This window comes from Scyliorhinus torazame, chromosome 15, assembly GCF_047496885.1.
Source record: "Scyliorhinus torazame isolate Kashiwa2021f chromosome 15, sScyTor2.1, whole genome shotgun sequence".
Taxonomy (NCBI): domain Eukaryota; kingdom Metazoa; phylum Chordata; class Chondrichthyes; order Carcharhiniformes; family Scyliorhinidae; genus Scyliorhinus; species Scyliorhinus torazame.
The window spans coordinates 31,369,782-31,391,140 of record NC_092721.1 but is presented as its reverse complement, the minus strand read 5'-3'; positions in this window follow the sequence as shown (position 1 = coordinate 31,391,140).

Here is a 21,359-nt window from a genome sequence, read left to right as displayed (position 1 = left end):
GGATATGCGGGGGAGAGGGTACGCGTCTAGTTGTGTGTACCTGTTGATGGTCTGGCTATAGTCTATGACCATCCTTTTTTTCTCCCCTGTCTTCACTACTACCACCTGTGCTCTCCAGGGACTATTGCTGGCCTGGATTATGCCTTCCTTTAGTAGCCGCTGGACTTCGGACCGAATGAAGGTCCGGTCCTGGGCGCTGTACCGTCTGCTCCTAGTGGCGACGGGTTTGCAATCCGGGGTGAGGTTCGCAAACAAGGACGGGGGTTGCACCTTGAGGGTTGCGAGGCCGCAGATAGTGAGTGGGAGTATTGGGCCGCCGAATTTGAACGTAAGGCTCTGTAGATTGCACTGGAAATCTAATCCCAGTAAAGTGGGGGCGCAGAGTTGGGGAAGGACGTTTAGTTTGTAGTTTTTGAACTCCCTCCCCTGCACCGTTAGGGTAACTATGCAGAAACCTTGGATCTGTACGGAGTGGGATAGGTGGTCAAGGAACAGCGTCTTACCGTGTCGGGGTGGATAAAGCTCTCCGTGCTCCCGGAGTCGACTAGGCATGGTGTCTCGTGGCCGTTTATTAGCACCGTTGTCGTCGTCGTCTGGAGTGTCCGGGGCCGAGCTTGATCGAGCGTAATTGAAGCGAGACATGGTTGTAGTAGTGGAGTGGGGTCCGTTGTTGCCGTCCAAGATGGCGTCGGGGATGACTAAAATGGCTGCCTCCATACATCGCACATGGCTGGGGGGTCACAGGATGGCGGCGGGGGTGGACAAAATGGCCACCCCCACGCGTCGTACAGGTCTGGGGTGGTCCAAGGTGGCGGATCCCTTCCTCCCCTCGTGGTGGCCGGGACCCAAAATGGCGGCGTCTGCGGGTCGCACATGGGGCGCTGGGGGGGTTGGGGAGCGTAAGGACCGCGCGGGGCCCCCTCATCTCTGGGGACAGCGGTGGTCGGGACCCAAGTTGGTAGCGCCGGCGGGTCAGACGTGGGGCGCGGGGGGGGGGTTTGGGGGGCGTTAGAGACGCGCAGAACTCCCTCTTCTCCGGGGAGAGCGGTGGTCGGGACCCAAAGTGGAAGCGCCGGCGGGTCATACGTGGGGACGGGGGGGAGGGTTGGGGAGCGTAAGCGGCGTGCAGGGCTCCCTGTTCTCCCGGGACCGCGGTGGTCGGGACCCAGAGCGGCTGCGCCTGCGGGTCGTACATGGGGCGCTGGGGGGGTTGGAGAGCGTAAACGGCTTGCAGGGCTCCCTGTTCTCCCGGGACAGCGGCGACCTCGCGGGACCGGCACACAACCGCGAAATGGCCCTTCTTCCCGCAGCTCTTGCAGATTGCTGCGCGGGCCGGGCAGCACTGCCGGGGGTGTTTCGCCTGGCCGCAGAAATAGCAGCGGGCGCCCCCAGTGCGACTTGGCGTTTGGACCGCGCAAGCCTGTGGGGTGTCCGGTGGGGGGGGGGGGTTTGTCGCGACGGGTACGTACGGAGCCCAATGGGCTGCCGCGCGGTCGGGGCCGTAGGCGCGGGTATTACGCGCGGCCACGTCTTGGGAGGCTGCTAGGGCCCAGGCCTCTGAGAGTCTGAGCGACTCTCTTTCTAGAAGTCTTTGGCGGGTTTGGGAGGAATTCATACCTGCCACAAAAGCATCGCGCATTAACATGTCCATGTGTTCATTTGCGTTCACCGAAGGGCAGCTGCAGGCTCGTCCCAAAATCAGCAGCGCGGCGTAGAATTCGTCCATCGATTCTCCGGGACCTTGCCGTCTCGTCGCGAGCTGGTAGCGAGCGTAGATTTGGTTAACTGGGCGGACATAGAGACTTTTCAGTGCTGCGAACGCCGTCTGGAAATCCACCGCGTCTTCGATGAGGGAGAAAATCTCCGTGCTCACCCTCGAGTGCAGGACCTGTAGTTTTTGGTCTTCTGTGACCCGGCCGGTGGCCGTTCTGAGGTAGGCCTCGAAACAAGTCTGCCAGTGCTTGAAGGCCGCTGCCGCGTTCACTGCGTGGGGTCTGATCCTCAGGCATTCCGGGATGATCCTGAGCTCCATAGTCCTTTTTGAGGCACGCTTAATAAATTGTAGCGCACAAAGACTCCGTGAGACGAATAGAGTGAAGTCGATGAGGCTTTATTAAGCGTGTCTGTTCCCCCGCAGCTCGATAGTAGAATGGCCTGCGGGGGAGGACTCCGGCTTCTTATACTCCGCCTTCAGGGTGGAGCTAGAGGTCAACGGCCAACCAGGGCCCGGGATCTGTCAGCCAATGACATTAGGGCTTCCAGTCCCACATGACCCCTAATACATACTACCACACGGTGACAATACCCAACCCTACCTCACCAGTGCCTCTCTTGACTCCTCCACTGTTGCTAAATTATCAGGCTGCTTATTCAATGTACAGCACTGGCGGAGTAGATATTTCCTCAATTAAATATGAGAAGACTGAAGTAATTGTTTTTGGTCCCCATCCAAACCCCTTTCCCTAACTAATGACTCCAAACCGCTCCCTCGCAACAGTTTTAAATCAAGCCAATAAGTTTGCAACTTTAATAGCACATTTCATCCTGAGATAAGCTTCTGACCTCATGTTTGTCCAATCTCTAAGACTGCTTTTTTGCACCTCAGTAATGCTGTTTAACTTTGCCCCTGTTTCAGCTCAGATGCTGCTGAAACTTTCACTCAGTTACCTCATGGCTCTTCCAGCACGTTCCTGGCTAACCTCTCGCATTCTACCCTCCATTAACTTGAGGTAGTCCAAACCTCTGCTGCTCACGTCTAACTTACAGTAAGTCCCATTCCTGTATCACCCATGTGCTTGCCTGCCAGTCAAATCTCTTTTTTTTTTCCAAACCCCATTACGTAATTATCCCTCTCTATTTCTGTAACCTCCTCCAACCCCACAATCCTCTGGGATATCTGCACTTGAATTCTGGCTTCTTGTCCATTCACAGCTATAATAGTTCTACATTTAATGACCACGCTTCTAGTTGATTAGCCCTCAAGTTTGGAAGGTCCCTCCATACACCTCTCCGTCTCGTGACCCTCCTTTAAGGCACTTCTTAAATCTACCTCTTTGCCCAAGCTCTTGAATATCTGACCTAATATCTCCTTATCTGTCTCTGTCAAACTTTGTATAATGTTCGTCACCTTGAGATATTTATTGATATGGTTATTATAGTTCTTGTTGATGAGACAAGCACTTGCATAAAATTCCTTCCTCTATAGTTTTAACGCAGACTTAAACCCAGTACTGTATTCAAAATAGGTTAACGCCTGAGAATAAACAACTCAAGATGCCTGTTAATCATTTATATGCTGCTGCCCCAGTGAAAAAAGTCAACGATTCAAGATGTTTCTGAAACTCCAGATGAAAATAAAACTTGGACATCATCAGTCACAGCGACGATACCGCATTGCTGATCAACCTAAGTGAAAACCCTTCAACAAACAAGCTAAAACGTTTTGCAAGGTACCTCGCCCTCATCGCAGTGGCCCTTTCAACATCTCTCTGCTGTTAAACAGCTACATGGCGCATTGGATTCAGTACAGCGATTCCAGCAAAATGCTCAAGTTGTTTGCAGTGGTGGCAGTTCTAATGAGCCAGTCCAAAATCAATTCTGATGCTAAAATTAACCCCTGCCCTAAAGTTCACCATTTTGAAGAAAACCTCCCACAACGTCTGAGGAAAAGCAAACTCTGACACTGCATATCCCATTACAATTAGCTGGGAAGCTGAATCATCGCAGGCAGACTGATCTGAGAACACAACAAATTGTATGAAAAACAAATAAAGTGTAAACAGACTCAAATCTTTTGGCTAACTGGCATGTATGCAGCTCACAGATACTGTTATTTATGCTTCTTATCCAATTACCACCAGACAGTAAAAGATGGAGGTCAATAGTTCACTACAAGAGTGAACCCTTTCTATCAGGAGAAAGAAGCTCAGCATGCTGCAGACTATCTGTGACATGTATGGGAAGCCCTATCGAGCAATGAGTCCACTGTTAGTCTCATTAAATAGAATTGTTCAGCTTTGCTGAAGCAGAAGTCCACCACAAAGACCCTCAGATGTCACCCCTTTATTCCAAACCTGAGTTTCAAAATGATCAAACAATGGAATCGACATAAAATACGTCTTTGTTTCACCTCAGATCCATTTAACATTTTAGTAATGCTGCCGTCTCCATGTTGATGGAAAATCTCTTTTGATACACGTCGATGGAAATATGCCAGAATCACTCAAGACAAGTCAAATGAGTGAGTTACTTTCCAGGGGGCCGAGGCACATTAAGTGGACCAATGCTCCTGTCTGGTGTGAAATCAAAAGTTCCCAAAGTGCTCGGCTGGGTGCGCTGAGTCTGCATAAATGTATAAATCACAAGACCATTATGGGGTCTTTTTGATATTCTGCTTCTCAGCATCTCCCATTGTTCAAAAAAAAGAGCCTTCGCTGTGTGGAGCTCCGCACATACGAACAAGTGGTTTGCAGAAGATTCTAGTCTTGCTGGCTGAAATATGCAGACCTGAGCTACTAACCATCGTCTTATAACTGCAGACTAGGATTAAGTATTTGCACAGGCATCCACTAACTCCAGCGACCCAATGTGAAAAAATGTATTCTGTCCAATTTATGCTTAATATGTACAAGTGTAATGCAAAATTGATGGACATTGATAGAAAGTTTGGATTGAGAGATCTACTGTGGCCTTATCTCCCTGACAAATACTTGCCACCCTTCGTCTCCGCCAGGGTGGCCACTGACTAAATGATAGTGGGAGGGGATGTGGTTGCGAACCTTGGCCACTACCCCGGGGCAACTTTGCTCCTGTTCAGCCCACTTTATTGCCACTTCTCAGAGATGCCATGTGGAAGGTGTTCGTAGGTCTCAGAAAGTGACAGATAATGTCCCCCAAACTCTCCAAACAGAGTATCTACCTGGCAATGTGGAAACTTGGCCATGTATGTCCTGTACACAAAGAGCAGGACAAATTCAACCCAACCAATTACTGCCATATTCGTCTACTCTCAGTCATCAGTAAAGTGATGAAAGGGAGCATCAACAGTGCTATCAAGCGGCACTTACTCAGCAATAACCTGCTCACTGATGCTCAGTTTGGGTTCCGCTAGGGTCACAGCTCCTGAGCTCATTACAGCCTTGGTTCAAACATGGACAAAAGGGCTGAATGCCAGAGGTGAGGTGTGAGTGACTGCCCTTTACATCAAGGCAGCATTTGACCAAGTATGGCATCAAAGAGCCTGAGCTAAACTGGTGTCAATGGGAATCAGGGGGAAATCTCTCCACTGGTTGATGTCATACCAAGCACAAAGGAAGATGGTTGTTGGAGGTCAATCATCTCAGCACCATGACATCACTGCAGGAGTTCCTCAGGATAGTGTCCAAGCCTAACCAGCTTCAGCGGCCTCATCAATGACCTCCCTTCCATCATAAGGCCAGAAGTGGGGGTGACTGCACAATGTTCAGCACCATTCGTGACTCCTCAAACACTGAAGCAGGCCACGTGCCAATGCCGAAAGACCTGGACAATATTCAGGCTTGGGCTGACAAGTGGCAAGTTGCATTCGTGTCACACAAGTGCCAGGCAATGGCCATCTTGAATAGGAGAGAATCAAACCATTGCCCCATGACATTCAATGGCATTAGGATCACTGAATCCCCCACAATCAACATCCTTGGGGTTAGGAACTGATTGATTATAAACTGAACTGGCCGAGCCATATAAATACTGTGGCAGCAAGAGCAGGTCAGAGGCTGCGGTGAGTAACTCACTTCCTCACTCCCAAAGCCTGTTCACCATCTATAAGACACAAGTCAGGGATGTGATGGAATACTCTTCACTTGCCTGGATGAGTGCAGCTCCAACAACACTCATGAAGCTCAACACCATCCAGCACAAAGCAGCCCGCTTGATTGCTCCCCCTTCCACAATCATTCACTCCCTCCATGACCGACGCACTATCGCAGCAATATGTATCATTCAACAAGATGCTCTGCAGGAACTCACCAAGGCTCCTTTGGCAGCATCATCCAAGCCCACAACCACTACCATCTAGAAGGACAAGAGCAGCAGATATATGGGAACACCCCCACTTGGAAATTCCTCTCCAAGCCATTCACCTCCCTGACTTGGAAATATATTGCCATTCCTTCACTGTCGTTGGGTCAACATCCTGGAGCTCCCTCCCTGATAGCATAGTGGGTGTACCTGCCCCACAGGGACTGCAGCGGTTCAAAAAAGCAGATCACCACCTTCTCAAGGGCAATTAGGGATGGGCAACAAATGCAGGCTTAGCCAGTGAATCCCACATCCCCTAAAAATTAGTTTAAAAATAGATGGCCTTGCTGTAACCTCCTCTCAATGGGTCCAGCACTTAAAGGATATTACCTCTTACATGCTTTACATCTATACTTGGTGGTTGATATAAATATCTGATCCCAGACCGAATTTTGCCTCTGCTGCTTCCTCCTGCTTCCATCCATCTCTTATAAATTGCAGTGACCTTGATGGAATATAAATCAGTGCCTGTATTGTAATTCTTGCTCCATCAGGCAGTGGCTGCCAGATAGTTCATGGGCGAAATTCTCCCCAAACGGCGCGATGTCCACCGACTGGCACCCAAAACGGCACTAATCAGATGGGCATCGCGCCGCCCCAAAGGTGCGGAATGCTCCGCATCTTTGGGGGCCGAGCCCCAACATTGAGGGGCTAGGCCGACGCCGGAGGGATTTCTGCCCCGCCAGCTGGCGGAAACGGCCTTTGGTACCCCGCCAGCTGGCGCGGAAATGACATGTCGGGGCAGCGCATGCGCGGGAGCGTCAGCGGCCGCTGACAGTTTCCCGCGCATGCGCAGTGGGGACAGTCTCTTCCGCCTCCGCCATGGTGGAGACCGTTGCGGAGGCGGAAGGGGAAGAGTGCCCCCACGGCACAGGCCCGCCCGCAGATCGGTGGGCCCCGTTTGTGGGCCAGGCCACGGTGGGGGCACTCCCCGGGGCCAGATCGCCCCACGCCCCCCCCCCCAGGACCCCGGAGCCCGCCCACGCCGTCTTGTCCCGCCGGTAAATGGGTACTTTAATTTACGCCGGCGGGACAGGCAATTTATCGGCGGGACTTCGGCCCATCAGGGCCGGAGGATCGAGCAGGGGGCCCGCCAACTAGCGCGGCCCGATTCCCGCCCCCGCCGAATATCCGGTACCGGAGACTTCGGCAACCGGCGGGGGCGAGATTCACGGCGGCCAACGGCCATTCTCCGACCCGCTGGGGGTTCGGAGAATGACGCCCCAGAAGTGCAGACTATGAGCGGAATTCTTCCAACCTGTCCACGGCAGATATGGTGGCGGGTGAGTACAGTGAATTTGGCTGGGACCAAAAATCTGGAAACCCACTGGTATATGATTGCCTTGTAATTCTCCCAATGACAGGTTAATGATGGTCAATCTTCCCACTGGCAGGGAACGCAAATGTCATTTGCACTCATTTGCATGTTATGAGTGCTCATTAAATCAGCTGGCCGCTGGAATCCTGTCAGGCCTTCCAACAATCTTGCATCACTCTTTTGGGAAATCACACTGGCATCAAACCCGATTGATGAAGAGCGGCATGCACAAGATGGCCCTGAGTGTGGCAGAGGCTCTGAGGTGAGTGCAGCACTGCCATGATGAGCCCTGCCCCTAATGCACTTTTCACCACTCTGCCGGGGTTGACCGGTTACTGCCCGCCATCTCATTGCCGGGCTGGTCTTCACGGATAGCACTGTGCTGCTGGGCACATTCAGCCATGCAGCAAATGTCTGACATGGTGAGGCTAGGAGTGTGTTGGGGGCATTTGGCCTGACAAAGACAAGGGGGAACCAATGGGGACGGAGAGCTGTGCAAGGAGCGGGGCTTGGGCAATGGTCATGATGGCATGCAGAGGGACGAGGAGGTGGACGAAGAAGATGAACAAAGGAAGACAGAAGGAATATCAATTGGAGGGAAGATGGACCCAAACAAGCCAACATGAAAAGCTCACAAACAAGGGATTGTTGTCGTAGACGTCTACAAACTAACCACAGGAGACTCAGGTACAAGTTGCAATTGTTTTATGATTCAATCATGGAGAGCACCATTCCAGAGAGATCTCCGAAAGAACCCTCTCCTCTAACACAGCACTCAAAGGGAGACACTCAGCACTTTCACCAAGTCACAGATACACTGTTAATCAGTACAAAGAGCATTAGTTAGTTACCAATCTTGTCTAAATAGTTTTATTATTAAAACTTTACCCAGAGCAGGACTCGGTATCTCCTCTTAGCTCAACGTCCGTAAGCAATCTTGTAATTAGCATGTTACCTTTAATCTCATGCAGGGGTGTGAGCTCGAACCCTCCCTCCCTGCCCCCATAAATCTATTCATGTCCCCTTACAGGGTCCAAATGGATACCACATCATTTACTGGAAGGGGGTGAATGAAGACTCCAGATGCGGTGGGGTAGAGGTCCAAGTGGGGCATGGGTGCCTTACAGGTGATGGGCTTGGGGGGAAGGTGGTCGAATGGAGCAACAGACTTCTTATTGAGACTGCTATCCTATTTCCTCTGGGTTGCCGACATCCTGGATGGCCTGGTGAAGACAGGAGAGTTTAAGAGAGTGATATGACTGTGCTGGACTGGTATTAAATATGGTGCTGGAACCTTCAAACCCATCAGAGGAGGGCAGGTGGACGAATCAGCTGCCGGCCTGTTATGTGTAAGAGGGGAACCCGCTGTGCATAATTAATTAGTTTTCAAGTGCGGAATCTGGGAGAATTTGGTCGGTGGGACAAGCCATGCAAAATCCGCTTGCCACCTTGCTAAATCTCAAAATAGGAGAAATTCGCCTCATCAGAGAAGAATCATACAATCCCTACAGTGCAGAAGGAGGCCATTTGCCCCATCAAGTTTGCACCGACAGTCTGAAAGAGCACCCTGCCTCGGCCCACAACCCTTCCCTAGCCCCGTAACTCTACCGAACCTGCACATCTTTGGACACTAAGGGACAATTTACTCTACCTAACCTGCATGTCTTAGGACTGTGGAAGGACACCGGAGCACCCGGAAGAAAGCCACGCAGGCATGGGGAGAAAGTGCAAACTCCACACACTCACCCAGAATTAAACCCGGGTCCCTGGTGCTGTGAGGCAGCAATGCTAACCACTGTGCCATTGTGCCGCCCATTTTTCTGTTCTCAGTGAATATCCACGAGCATATTCCAGGGAGAGCAATAGGAGCAAGAACCATGGACAACTCAATTCTCCCTGTCGCAGAGGCACTCAAAGCAATTACAGCGCGCTAATGTCAAATGGCATTATTCTTTCAACATGATTTACATTTGTACATTCTCTCAATCTCAAGTGAAGTATTTTCATCTGCGTTGGGGTCCATTTTGATGTTAGTATCAATAACAGGATGGCATGCAAATATTGCTGCATGCTAACATGAGTGCATCTTGTCATTTTAATTGAGAATCTAGATAATTAGTAACATATGTAAGGTTGCAAAAGCCTTCCTGCAGCTATAGCTACAGTGTGGAAGTGAGTTGGATTGAAATTTGGAGATGAAAGATCAGGATCAAACACAGCACTTTCTTTATTTGCACACTGTGAATCAATCACTCTCTGAAGAGTCCATCATATTTCTTCCACGCATATCGCTGTAAGTTCCGAGCCTTACGTTTCAAAATTGCTGTTTAATTTACGTTATCCATGAAACAAATTTGTCACAGCACAACACAAAGCAAGTGGTCAATCTGTTGAGCACTTCTCTCTGGCACTGCCTTGGCTCTGTTTAGCTTGCAGGTATAAAGACTGCCAGTAACATTAAAGCAGGTAGGGCACTCAAGAAGCTCAGAATGAGAGTCCTGGAGAGTTAAAGGAAGTGCCCACACTGCTGTCATCAGAAGGCTCATAAGGCAAAGGTTGTCCAAGTGATTAAAATATAGCGAAAGATAAGTTTAAAGCATCAAACTGATCTTTCCCCGAGAGGAACAATTCACACTTATTTAGTCACTGACAAAAATAGATTGGACAGCACTATGACTTCCGGTCAAAAACAGTCACACATTGGACATTAAAGCAATATGCTGAGCTGACAAGTCCAGCTCTCCTTTACATATCATTTGCCTCTGATGTGTCTGGTTATCTCCACATTGACTTTCAGTAGGAGGTGATTGTTATGCAAACAGACAACAAGAGGGGGATAAAAGAACAGAATTTATTTTGTGTAACCGAATTTGCATTTGGCTTGACAGGGTGAAATATAGCTGTGGAGAGTCAATTGTGCGCAAACCTGTGTAACTGTGCGGGCCACCAAATTCCATAGCGGTTGTACATTTTTCTTGTCTGCTGGATTCAACAGTTCGGATACACTTTGATTATTTTTTCTGAAAAATAAAGCTCACTCTCACCCTTGAGTTGTTATGCAAGCTGCTCTTTTTTTTGCCCCTGGAAAGAAAACACAAGTTACAGTGGGGAGCTCCATTGCCCGGTTACTGCCTGTCCATTTCTGGGCTTGTGGTCATTGTTTTTAAGTTCAGTTGGTAATGTTACGACCAGGTGAGGAGGGGCGAATTTGCAGCTCTCTATTCAGACTCCTCAATTGTTCACAACAAAGATTTTTAAATTTATTTTCCCCATGGATGCCTTTCTCAAATCCAAATGTTACTCTCTGTGCAGCGAACAATAAGGAGCCAATCAACAAGGCTTCCTTGAGTCAAAGGAAGACATGTTTATTAACTACTGAACCCGAGGGAATAAAACAATAAAAGATGTGACACGCACACAGATATATGAAGTAAGGAAAGTTAAAAGAATGTACAGTGTTCAGACCTTTGAAGTGCAGACTGTTAGACATTTGGCGCTGTTTCCTTTACAATCTCAGAGTTGAACTGAAGTTCATGTAATTGTACTTGCTGGAGACAATTTATTTTTTCAAATCAGTAAGCCTTTTCGAGAAATCAAAGAGTTTCTCCTAAGATTTTTTCCAATGGAAATACACGGGGCGGAATTTCACAGCCTTGGCATGGTGGGGGCAGGACCGTAAAAAGCGGTGAGGCATTCAAAAGTCCATTGACTTCACCAGCACTGGAAAATCCTGTCATTGGGAGGGGCTGTAAAGTTCTTCCCACTATCTCTGGGAATGATTTTTAGACTGTTAAGAATTAGAGTTTCCGGGTGGCACAATGGTTAGCATTGCTGCCTCACGGCGCCAAGGTCCCAGGTTCGATCCCGGCTCTGGGTCACTGTCCGTGTGGAGTTTGCACATTCTCCCCGTGTTTGCATGGGTTTTGCCCCCACAACCCAAAGATGTGCAGGATAGGTCAATTGGCCACAGTAAATTGGCCCTCAATTGGAAAAAATGAATTGGGTACTCTAAATTAATAATACAAATAAAAAAAATGTAAATAGAATTTCACTTAGCTTACGAGAGAGACAGAAAATTTGTGACTGCTCCATGAGCAGCTTCTCCAGACTCCTCCAAATTCTTTTTCTCTCTGACACCGGCTTGGCAAAACCAATTCTTAAAATCCTGCTGTAGATGCACATTTCAAAGGATTCAATTTCCATATCTGCCATAGGCATTCTTGTAGAGCAAGTAACCACATTTTGATGTTTCATCTCAGAAACCTTTGACACATTTCCAGACAGTAGACTCCAATGGGAGATGGGATTATTTCAACCTCCACAGGGGTTTGAGTTTCTGTTGGATGTATATCCTGACTAGCTAACAGTTCCCCATTGTCTTGACAGAATTACAGTGGTTAAAGTCCAGAAATTTGGATTTTTAAAACCATCCTTTCAATAGTCACATTTTTGAAGTGGACCTTGACACCCCCCTAAGTGTGAAATTCCATGTAACATGTCAGCACAGGTCTGCAGTGAAATCCAAATAGGAACATTTCAGAAAAGTGGTCAACTTACATCAGGTGACTTGTTGCAGTCATCTTTGGTCTCTGTCTTCTATTTTTTTAAAAAACACATCTTCTTTAAACAGTTCAATTATTTCTTGTCAGCTGGTGAACTTATAGGTGGATGTCATTCAGTCACAATTTTCCATTGTTGTGACTAGCACACAATAAATCTCTTCACAGATTATTGGTCAATATCCAAAATACAATTGACATCACTGTACTGCTGAAGCTAAGGCAAGTGGGGTTTTCATTGCCATGAAGACCCTGCCCACCCCTAAGAAAGTTTATACCTGACAGGTTAATGAGATTGGGTTGATGGCCACATGTTATGTATTCACAGCCTATCTCTACGGTTCATGAAATTGAATTTAATAAAACTGTTGATTTAATGGTGATGACCTCAACATGACCTGGGAGTAGCAGGATTGTTGATGAAAAATCCAATGGCTCAACTAATATCATTCAGAGGATGAAACTTTTCCACCCCTACACAATCTCACTGTGCTACTTGGTCCCAAATTATATTGTTCATTCTTCATGTCCTCAAGGAAATTGGGGGTGGACAATAAATATGGCCTTGCCGGTGTCCCGACATACCAAGGACAAACAATAAATAGAACGTACAGAAAAGTAGCTTGTATATATCCATCTAGCAATGTCTCAGATATGCTGGACAGGGATACGAGAAATACCACAGTGATAAACGTTAGGCCCCAAAGGGGTTGTGATTGGCTACCATGTAGAGGACGGTAAAAAATGGAGATCAGAGTGTTTGAAACCTGTACAAATTTGAAATGTAGGGCTAAATATAGACAGCAGGGATCCCACCACCAGGGCTGAAAGTAGAGGGTGACTCCAGGGGGCAGGGGGACCTGGGCCCCACTTTGCCAGTAACATTCAATTAAGTGGTTGCTGCTGGGAGCACCTATTAAGGATGGTGGTCACTCCCCAAGAACTCCCTGTGTCTGTGTCCCCAGTGCTAGTGGTGGCCACTACTGTGACTGAAGCTCGGGTCAGTGTTGCATCAAAAGCCCTGCACCCACAAAGTCAGGTTAGGGGCTGATTTAACAGAGGGCTAAATACCTGGCTTTTAAAACAGATCAAGGCAGGCCAGCAGCGTGGGTTCAATTCCCGTGCCAGTCTCCCCGAACAGGTGCTGGAATGTGGCGACTAGGGGCTTTTCACAGTCACTTCATTTGAAGTCTACTTGTGACAGTAAGTGATTTTCATTTCATTTTTTCCATTTTTTTGCTGGGATCTGGGCACGTTGCGGTCAGTGGGGAGGGCCCGGGGCCCACAGAGGGCAGGTGGTGCTGTTGCATGGGGTCAGGCATTGCTGCTGGAGGGGCCGCTCAATGGCCCAACGAGTGCCCAAAAAGGAGGTCCACACCATAGAACTCATTGGGGAACATCCAGGATTTCCCTAATGGTCTCCAGACATAGCCCATGGGCCCCTCAACAGCTGGTGAAGTGGCAGTGGAAGCGGGAAGAGGGCCTGAATTGGCACATACATGTCTCAATTGAGCTCTTGGTAGGCAGGTAGGTAGGAAAAATGGTATGGAGATCTGAAGAGAATGGGGATGCCACTCATCACTCGAGCATGAAGCTGGTGTTAGAGATCAGCCATTTGACTTGGAAACCACTTAGTTTTCATTCCTGTTCAAATCAATGCTCATTGTAGGAATCCATTAATACCAAGACTTGAGAAATGAAGGTGGATGTTAAACATTCTCACTCAGGTGGGAACCAAATGGTTAAGCAGACAAAATCCTCAGAATGACTTCAAATCAGAGAATAATTGTCCAAAAGGAGAACATTTGAACCAATGTTCCCATGTTGGCTTTTTAAAAGATTTATCTAATTATTGTTCTCTCCTGTTCCTGAGGCCAGCCAGCTTTTTCCTTTAAATATAATTACAAATCTCTTTTGAGAGTTTATATTGAATAATTCCAACATCCTTCTAAACAGTTTATTCCAGATCATAACAGCTCGCTGCCTGAAAAAAATGTTATCATTCCCTCTGATTCTTTTGCCTTCAGTCTGCATCATTGGTTTATCGAACTTCCCCCATTAGTTGAAACAATTCCACCCTATCTCGTCAATCCGCAAACGTCCTGTCCAGATTGTGTGATTTCTAACTTCTACCTACACTTCTGGGCAGGATGATAGTTTCCCCATCTTAGGTCAGTCAAATTTGTTAAATGTACCTGTGGTGATGTGCACACAAGGCGTTAATGTAAATACATGTAGACTAGCTAGACACTAGAGGGAGCACCAGAGACATCACACACACACATCAACCAATAGATCAGTTAGTTAGGACACGACCAATGGACATTCACGATACACACAGAGGTGACACAACCACAGGAGGACATTACACCAACCCATATATAAAGGACACCACACACATGATCTGCCCTTTGGCCAGTGGAGACAGTCAGTGGGGACAGGCACAGGGTTGATTCAATATTACACCCACCACGTGGATTGCAGCAACTGGTTAGTCAGTCTGGGTAGCTATAATAGGATTAGCAGTAGTGTCGAACCCGAGTAATAGAAGTGTAAATAGTTTAATAAACGTGTTGAAGTTATCTCCACGTCTGAACCTTCCTTTGTCAAGTGCACCACAAGGAAGCCGCTAATGTTACACCTAGAGCATAACAAATCAGTACCGATTGGGGTCAGTGACACCATTAGGTCCCAAATGCAAAACAGGACCCAAACAGAAGGGGCAGGTCAAGGTGAGAATCTATACCTTCCATTTTGGTGGTGTTGAACTGAAAGAGGAGCAGAATTGTTTTTTTACAGTACGGGCGCAATTCAACTAAATGGGAACAAAGTTCCATAGTGAGTGCGTTTAGCCATGTGTTTCACGGTACCCGCAGCGCCGAGAAACACATGGCTGTAAAACGCGACTCACGTTGTAAAAGGGGCCTCAGCGGGGAACACGCAGCCTAGGCCGCACATAGCCCCGTTTTGTACAGTGGGGAGCTCCACGCACCCCAACACCCACATAGTGTATCCCCGACCTAAAAGTGCACATTCAAAATATGCCAGCTTGGCACCGTGGCAGTGCCATCTTGGCACCCTGGCATTTCCCAGGTGGCACCAGCAGTCCCAGGCCACCACCCTTCCCGAAGAGCATGCGGCTATGGGTCTCCAATTCCCTGGGAGACCCCCATGAGTATCCAGACGTCTGGTCCCCATTTGTGGGGACCAGTGCTGAATGGCACTCGCCCGAGGTTCCGAGGTGATGGGGATGAATCCCAAAGCCTCAGGTACCTCGGGAATCTGCAGATTAGAGTGTCGGATCTCGCAAGGTGTTGCAAGCCGGGCAGATCCCAGGAGCTTTTATCGGCCATGCTGCGCCACGGTGACCTGTTATTCGGGCGCCGCGAGGCCATTGGATTGCACCCCTAGAGATTTATTCTTGAGAGGCACTTATCCAAGAAAGATTCACAACTCTCGAAGAAAGTCCTCCTCCTCTCCACCTTAAATGGGTGATCCCTTATTTTGAAACTGTGCCCCCAGTTCTAGATTCCCTCACAAAGAGAAAGATTATCTCAACATCTACCCTGTCGAGCCCCCTTGGAATCTTACATGTTTCAATATGATCCCCTCTCATTCTTCTGAACGCCAATGAGTACAGGCCCAACATGCTTAACCTTTCATCATGAGACAACTCCTTCATCCCATGAATTAGCCGAGCGAAGTTTCTCTGCACTGCATCCAATGCATATATTCTTTGTTATATAAGGAGGCCAAAGTAGATGCAGTGTATTAGGTGTGGTCTCAACAATGTCCTGTAAAATTATAGCAAGACTTCTCTACTTTTATAACCCATATCTCTTTCAAAAAAGGACAATATTTCATTAGTATTCCTAATTACTTGCTGTACCTGTATGAAATATATCTAATATATTCATCAGCTGGACTACTTGAAAGATGTTGTTTTGTACTTTTCAAAATGGACAATTGCTGAGCTGACAAGATGGCCTCCAGCTGGTCACATGCTGGCTTCAAGAAGTCGGCACGGTAGCACAGTGGTCAGCACTGTTGCTTCACGGCTCCAGAGTCCCAGGTTCAATTACAAAATGGACACTTTGCAAAGATTGCAGGGAAAATGGACAATGCTGAGAAAACAAGCAGGTTCAGAGCGTGTCTGTATATTGGAGCCGCAGCTCCCAGACAAGACCAAAACTGTAGGCCCATTAGCATACTAATGGCCCATCTCCGGGAACAAAAGAGTTCCCGGAGATGGGCCATTGTTGGCCCGAGGTTGGATCCCCGTCCCCCTACAGGACGCCCCCGCACACTTACCTTCCAGGCCACACTGTTTGGGAGCCTCGGCCAAACTCGTTGGCCACTCAGCCCATCGGGGCCCGGAGAATCGGCGGGGAGAGCGCTGTCAACGGCCCCCAACCGGTGCGGCAGGAATCCCATGGTTGCCGAAAAACTGCGCTGGAGGATAGAGAAGCCAGCGGCGGGGCGGCGGGGCAGGACTCGCTCCTCGCCCCAGGGATTCTTCAACCCATCGCCAGGTCGGAGAATCCCGGCCCAAATCTCCTGCCCCCCTTCTGAAACTGGAAGTCGGTGTCACTGACATCATCATTGTGCACTGGAAAAGGTAGTTGACACACGCTCCGCCCTAGGGCATGTTCAATGCCGCTGATGTCATCATCATGGGCCCTGTGAACGCCCGCCATCAATTTTCTCACCTCACTCACCGACCCACCCTCCGCTTTGCTCACCCTCGTCTCCCCACGCCCAATCCTTGGTATCTTTGCTACCCACCCCACTCACTAGCTGTTGACAAGATGGGTCCAGGGTGGCAGCTAAGAGGGAAAGATCTGAGAGGTCAGGAGTGCGGCAACCAATGAGGCAGTGAGCAAATTGCAATCGCGATCCCAGGATTTCTAACTGATATTTTGGGGTTCAATATCCTGTGAAATCTGCAGTCTAACTATGGTGAAAAATAAAACACATTTTATTGCTGTTCCATATGTTGAAATATCTTTACATTGCTCTGTATTATAGATGGGCCTATATTTGCTGCAGGTAGGTAGGCTGTTGGTGGTTGTTTAACATGCACTGCGACTGCTTGTTCAGTGGATGCGGTAGCATCAAACGCAACCTTAATTTGAATACTTGAAGGAAAACCAGGATTGCATTATTTCTCTCTATTTTGGAGAAATCTGCGGATGTATTCTCAAGTTCACTTATCATCGAAATCAGAAAAAATCTGCAAAACCAGAATTATGTTCATGTTCATGTTTGCTTCAGGGTTGTTAAATAAAAACAACTACCCTACCCTCATTGTAATCTCGCCTATCTATGGTTGCAGAGAGTACATGGAAAGCCAGGACACATTGGGCGGGATTCTCTGACCCCCCGCTGGGTCGGCGTGAAACCCGCCACCGCCGGCCTCCAAATTCTCCCACCCCCCAAAAAAGCGGCGTGGCGTGAATCGCGCCGCCCACCTCGGAAAATGGCGGGGTCCGGCGCGACTCAATGGGCCCCGGGGAAGCCCGAATTCTCCAGCCCGTGATGGGCCGAAGTCCCGCCCGCCTTTAGCCAGTCCCGCCGGCGTAAATTGGGGTTGGTCCCTTACTGGCGGGACATGGAGGCGCGGGCGGCCTCCGGGGTTATTGGGGGGTTGTGGGGGGATCTGGCCCCAGGAGGTGCCCCCACGGTGGCCTGGCCCGCGGGGCACTCTATTCCTTCCGCACCAGAGGCCGTGGTCATCCACCATTCCCGGTGCGGATGTGACTCCATGTGCGCATGCGCGGGGATGATGCCAGCATGCGCTGGCACTCCCGCGCATGCGCCGACTCGTGCCGGCCAGCGGAGGCCCTTCGGCGCCGGTTGGCATGGCGCCAGGATCCTATCCTGCCGGCCGACGGGGCGCCAACCACTCCGGGGCGGGCCTAGCACCTGAAGATGCAGAGGATTCCGCACCTTTTGGGTGACCCGACAGCGGAGTGGTTCACTCCACTCCGACCCGCCGGGACCCCCCGCCCCTCCAGGTACGGGAGAATCCCACCCATTATTACAAGCCGGGAGGATGTAGAAAGAATTGAATAGTTTACAATCTTATTGAAAACTGGAATAAGGAGAGTCAGAATCATGTACCTCACTGCCTACATTTTAACAGATGCCACAAAGGAACAGATACTTCTATGAGACGTACCTCTCAATAGGAGGATTATTATAGTGGCTTGACAGAAAATGAAGACTGTGTAAACGTTTGTGAAAATGCTTTGTGTCCAGAACTTCAGCTTCAAGGCTCCAATATTAATGCGAACAAGTGGGCGGAATCGAGTGGGCCAGAATCTGTGATGGCAACTGAATCGAACCGCTAAATTGTGACATCCAAATTTCCTGTCACGCAAGATGTGCAGTATGTGATCTCAACTCTATTTAATGGAGCAATGTAGAAATGGAAAGGGGACAAGCTAGCAAGTGTTTAAGATAAAGGCATGGAGAGCAAATAGAATCCACATTTAATGATACCTCATTGCAATTACTGCAGGTTGCAGTCTGGAAATGTAAGGATGTATTGTTCCCCAGCATTGGGAGGAAGAACCTTGTGGCAGTTACCAAGAAAATATGTTCGGATCTTGCGTGAATGGCAGAAGTGTTGTATCCAGTGTTGGATGCAATGTTGGAAGAAGTTTAATGAGCCAACCAATCAGAAAAAGTGAGCATATTTGCCGATTGAGCTACACCTGGTACATTCAGCGCTGTTTTCCGAAATGGAGACTAAGTGTTCGCGCCGTCGGCATGAAACGGGGGCCAGCACGGCGCTGGAGCGGTTCACGCTGCTCCAGCCTCCATTCCCGGCGCCAAATGGGCACCGCGCCAACCTGCGCATGCGCAGTTGGGCCGCGCCAACCCGCGCATGCGTGGGGGACTTCTCCAGCTGGCCCCGACGCAACATGGCGTAGGGATTCAGGGGCCGGCCGCGCAACAAAGTAGGCCCAGGGTGGGGGGAGAGGCCGGCCCGCCGATTGGTGGGCCCCGATCGCGGGCCAGACCCCATCGGAGGCACCCCCCCCCCGGTGAAGGATTCTCCCCGCACCTCGGAGAATCGCGCGCCGGCGTCGGGGCGGCGTGGTGGCCTGGCGCGGTTGCAGCGATTCTCTGGCCCAGCGCGGGGCTCGGAGAATCGCTCCCCTTATGTCCTCATCCCCTCTCACTGTGTCTTGCTAATCTTACATCTTCTCATCAGCCCCAGATCTGCTCACATTTCAGCAGCGCCTAGGCTTGACATTTATTATTCCACTCACCCTAATCCATATGTATTCTGATGTGCCTGGGTCATGGCCATCCTCAGCAACTGCACTGCATCCACGAGTGAGTATCCAACCTTCAGTCACCATTGGTCTGTTTTTTAGTCTCTAGTGGAAGAAGAAAGTCCAAAATGCAAGAGAGGACTGGAGATGGCCCACAACAAATAATCCAGCTCACAGTTGCCGAAGTGTGCCCTGGTGACATGTGACATATCTACGTAACTTTCAATTGGAGATGCAGAGACAGGGCATAGTGACAGAATTACAAGTATTGTTATGACCACCTGGGCTAGTGCGTGATAAATTCCAGTCCCACTTCACCTGGAGTCACAACACAATTGAAATTAATAAATAATTCTCAGACAACATATAATGTTTTTGGCGCTTAGTTGCCCAATAACTATAGTCACTAGGTTTGAAAAGTTAAACACAATTAATTTTATCAATATCAATAACTATAATTGAATATGCAGCAAATACAACATTTCTAATCCCCCCCACCCCCAACTTTTAGCTCACCCCACCTTCTACACACATACACAAGAGAGATAAACAAACACAGAGGGGAAAAGAGGGGTGTGAAAATAATAAGTAAAATGGATGAGTCTTTGTTTCAGTGGGTTAGCTTCTGGAAGACCTTCCTTCAATCTAGGTTTTCAGTTCAAAGTTTCTGTTTTCAGTCTTTAATGGTTTTCACTGTAGATTCATTCAGGTCTTTGCAGTTTCACAAATACAGCAGCTGTACAGCTTTTCTGGAGAAAACAAGAGGGTGAGAGGAAGAGAGAGGTCAGGGCAGAGAGAGAGAAAGATACAGACACTCACAGCTGCTCCTCTCAGCACCCAGGATCCGACTGTCCTTTCCTTGGTTCTCTGAAAATTATCCCACTTGGTAGCATTCAACCATGCCTGTTGCCGGGCAGAATACAGCCTTTTGCCCACCAGCCACCAATCAAACCAAGTCCGATCTCTCGGGTGCCAAAAAGTCTGTGTTCTGCTGTCCGAAGGCTAGCACAGTGTGTTATGTTGTAACTTTTGAGTTCCTCACTCCCTTTCCTCGACTTAAAGATATGTGTCCATTAAGCATCCATGGATCAAAATGCGAACGGCAAGATAAAGGAAAGGGAAATAAGGGAATCAACAGGAAGGGCCCTTACTGTATCCCTGGCACACATATGCTAACTTCATTTAATCAGTGCGTGAACTAAAATAAGATTAAGCATGGAGATTCTCAAGGTCACTCCTGTGCATGACTAATATATTTGTCTTTCTTTCGGCTTCCAGAGCTACCACAAATACAGAAAGTGTCACTGGACGTGTATGGGGATGGTTTCCTTGGTAAGGTGTACCTTGACAGGACATACAGCCATTCACCAGTGCAGATATTTCCACTTTTGTAGGCCTCTAACTTTAACGGTTGTTTGGTCTTTCACCTGGCGATTCACACCTCAGGTGGGAGCAGGATATTGGTGACAGGGGCGATCGCGGAGAGTCCGTGTCAGAGGACACAATCCTCTCCAAGCTCTGGTCAACTGGGCACAGAAGCTGAACTCTGAGGGCTACTGTTGAAAAGAAGGGTGCTCAAGGTGCATCAGCCACTTAGCCAGCCTCTGACAGAGGTGCCACAATGGCGGAAAACTGAGATGTCCAACTAAATTATTGGTGAATTGTTGGCTCAGAAAATTGCGAGGATTCCTGTCAGGCAGAGAGTGGCCGCCCCATGCAGTTTCAAGGAAAGATTGGAAATGTTTCAGTGGAGGTTATTTGGACAGACAAGCAAATTTTGAATCCAAAATATCTGCAACTTATGACAGGTGTCAGGCACTTTGGGCCGGATGCTCTGCTGTCAGAATTCTCCATTTCGCCGACTGCCAGGGATTTCTCGACGGCGTGGGGCTGCCCACAATGGGCTACCCCATTGGCCGACAGGCGAGATGGAGAATCCCGCCCTTTAGTTAAAGCCCCACAAAACATCACTGATCTTCACTAAGCTGCTCTGCAGTCGAAAATTAGGGGTGATGTCGTGTTTACCCACACACGGGATGATGGTGAAAGAGCAAGGAAGAGGGAACTTTTCACACAGCACTCCCACTTGTCACCTACCTGTTGCCCCCCCAACCCCCCGCCCCCTCCCCCGGCACCCCA